We start from the raw sequence: 3,414 nt of genomic DNA, 5'->3' as shown, positions 1-3,414 counted from the left end.
TGAGCAAAAGTTAATAATATTAACTTATTAAGTGTATAAAATTATTATATATTATATAATTTTATTTTCTATTTGAAAAATAAAATAAGTAAATATTTTATATAAATAATTAAATTATTAAACTCAAAAGCAAATAACAATCTTTGAAGGTTGTAGTAGGCTTAGAGAAGGGGGTTGAATCTATGTCTTCCTTTTAAGTTGCTGTTATGACTTTTTAAATCAAACTTTCAATTCTGATTCTCTTTGTACTCAGCAGCGGAAATTTGTGAGACAATTTATTTTTGTCTCATGAATATCAGAAAACACAGTAGAGAAGAGAAAAGCTAACACCAGCATATATCCTGGTTCGGTTGCCTTGTGCTATGCAACCTACGTCCAGTCTCAACTATGGAAGAATTTCACTATAGTTAACAGTATTACATACACCAATAACACAGGATTGACCCAATCCTTTCACACTCAAGTTCTAACCTAACTTGACATTGGCTATGCTAACACCTAACTATTCACTCTTAGTGCTAACCCAACTAAGAAAGGGATACCTAACAGGTACAAGATACAAGACACTTAACCAATCTAAAGAAATCAGAAAATAACTCTAGGCTTTTCTCTCAAGTGTATCACTCAGCCTTTTTCCACTCATGGCTTTTACTTGAGCTCTCTCACAATGCCTTTCCTCACAAGAAATTACAGAAAGATAAACATAGAAAAGTACATCACAATCTGTAAAACATGAAGGAGATTGACTTCATCAACAGCCTCTTCACTATGTGCAAAACCAGATTTGCAAACCTCAGATACAGTTCTTCAGTATTAGTCGAATGCTTCTTTGAAAGAAAGCATTATCCAAGTAGAGGAACTTCTTCTCAGAACTTAACTCACCAAACTCTGGTTTTCTCTCCTTGCTTCTGAATGAGCAGAAAGTCTTCTTTTAACTCCTTGCATGTTGCTGGGTTCTTCTTCCAAGGTCAACACCTTGAGCCTTGAGCTTTACAACCCACAGATTCACTTTTTCTCCTTAAACCTTAGATTAGAAACTTTGCTTCTGACTTCTTCATCTTGACCGAAAGCCATAAAGCAACAACCACATGAGTCTTCGAATGGTCAACTTGATCTGAGCCCTTGAAAACTAACTTGGTCCCCAAGACATGTTTGAGACCGTGGATATACAGCAGAGAGGAACAGAAATCCTCTTTTTCATATAGCTCAAAACGGAGATACAGAGGGTTGAAGATGAAGAGAAGAAAGTGTGTTGCATGTAAGAGAAAATGGATTACCTTGAGCTTTCTGATCTTTTCTTGATATGGTTGATTAGACCTCACCCTTCTTTGCTTAACCTTCTCTTTCCTTCTTCTTTCATGACTAGCTTAGGGACTAAGCTCTCTTTCTTACTTTTTCTAAGTTCAGTGATTTGACTGGGACAGAGAAGAGAAGAATGTTGCTTTAGTAAAAGCAAGTGAGAGGGAATGAAGGCTTCAATCTTGTATGAGAAGCTTTGTGGGATCAACTTGGATCTATGGATACGGGCTTGGATCGGGTTTGATTTGCTTGGCCCGTTGGTTTCTTTATTTGTTTTCTTTTGGGCTTCGTTTTAGTTGTCAACCCATCAGCCTTGTTTCATTTTTCATTTCGTTTGGGCTGCAGTATTGCAACAATAAATAATTAGCTTCATATAATTATAAACAATCAACATTTAATTATTTATTTTGCCCAATTAAATAATGTTTGTCATCACTAATTAATTTAGTTAATTTCTTAACTCAACAATCTCCCCCTTGATGACAAACATAATTTAAGCAATAAGCAAAAGGAATGAGTTTGAGTAAGGTTTAAAAACTCCCTTTGATTTTTGTCACTTGATTTTGAGTTACTCCCCCTTTCTTTTTCAATAGTAGCTCCCCCTGGATTTATGCTTTTCCTTTTGTTTCTGTTTTACATTGTACTTAAAGAGAACATGATAAAGAGCTACACACAATTATCTTATCTAAGGGATATAGAACATACAACACCACAGAATCAGCCCAACACATTATGTCAGCAGTAAAGGCAAAGTATCAAGATTAATCAAGGGCAATTTATCAGCATATGAGATCAAGTTCTAATGTAGCAGATAAACAGAAGTCATAATAGTAGTAAAATTTACCCTATCCCTATTCCTATTGCTATTACTCCCCCTTTTGTCATCAAGGGCGGATAATAAGCAAGATCAATAAAAAACATCTGCCTAAAAACTTGCAGGAAAGGGTTAGAGCATAATTCAAAGTACTAACTAAACAACCAAAAGTGCAGCAGTATTTAGAGTTATTACAGTAATCCAAAAAGAAAATAGTTCAACAGTAGCAAAAGAAACATGATTCATGAGACAAAAAGAGAGCAGCAGCAGCAGTTTTCATGAGACAAATTTTAGGCATCAGAACCATTCCCCTCCGAACCAGCTTCCTCTTCATCATCAGTGGCAGGGTCTTCATCCTTTTGAAGATTATCAATGAAAGTCATGAACACAGCCACTCTATCCCTTGATTTTCTTAGGAAATTCTCATGCTTGCTAGCTAGCTTCCTTTGTTCCTTACTCATGGCAATCATATAATTGGATTGGGAGACAAACTCTTGAACAACATCCTTGACCACATTCAGCAGAGCGGATTTCTTCCCAGTAGAGATGGAAGTATTCTCAGTGGAAGGAGCAGGAGATTCTTCGGGGACAAAAACATCATCTTCATCATCTAAGACCACCCGTTCAGATCGAGTACGTCCTTTGGGCTGTTTCACTGAACCACCCCCTTTTAGGTATGAATGTCTATTTTGATATTCCTCATGGTCAAGTCAACACCAAAATACTCAAATATGCAAGTTAGAAACATGCCATAAGGAAGTGCTTTGTCTTTTTCACTCCTAACAGAGTCAAACATATATCTAACCATCAAGTATGCAAATGAAATTTCAGTTTTGGTGAGAAGGGCATATAAAATAAGAGTATCAGTGTAGGAAACCCTTTGATATGAGCCACTTTGTGGAAGAATAATGTGGTTGACCATTCGGTGCAACTGAGCATGCTCATATCCTAGGGCCTTGTGAGTGGGTGTAATGCCATCAATTAAAGAGGCATGTTCACAAATGTGAGCCAGTGCATCATGGTAAGAAATTCCAACACCTTCATCCCACTTAACCGAAGTGTAAGCACAAGGCCCAACATCGGTATACTTCAAAGCATTACTAATAGTTTCATTGTTTAAAACTATGTCTCGGCCCTTTACATATGAGTGAGTAGTGCCTTCATGATAAGTCATGTTGGCATAAAATTCTTTGACCAATAAGGGATAAACAGGCTTTTTGATGTCAAAAGGTGATTCCAATCCAGAAAAATCAAGTTATCAACAAAAGAAAAACCTTTTCTTTTCAAAGATGGCAAATCAG

Source organism: Arachis duranensis, chromosome 4 (assembly GCF_000817695.3).
Source record: "Arachis duranensis cultivar V14167 chromosome 4, aradu.V14167.gnm2.J7QH, whole genome shotgun sequence".
Classification (NCBI taxonomy): Eukaryota; Viridiplantae; Streptophyta; class Magnoliopsida; order Fabales; family Fabaceae; genus Arachis; species Arachis duranensis.
This window is presented reverse-complemented; position numbering follows the sequence as displayed.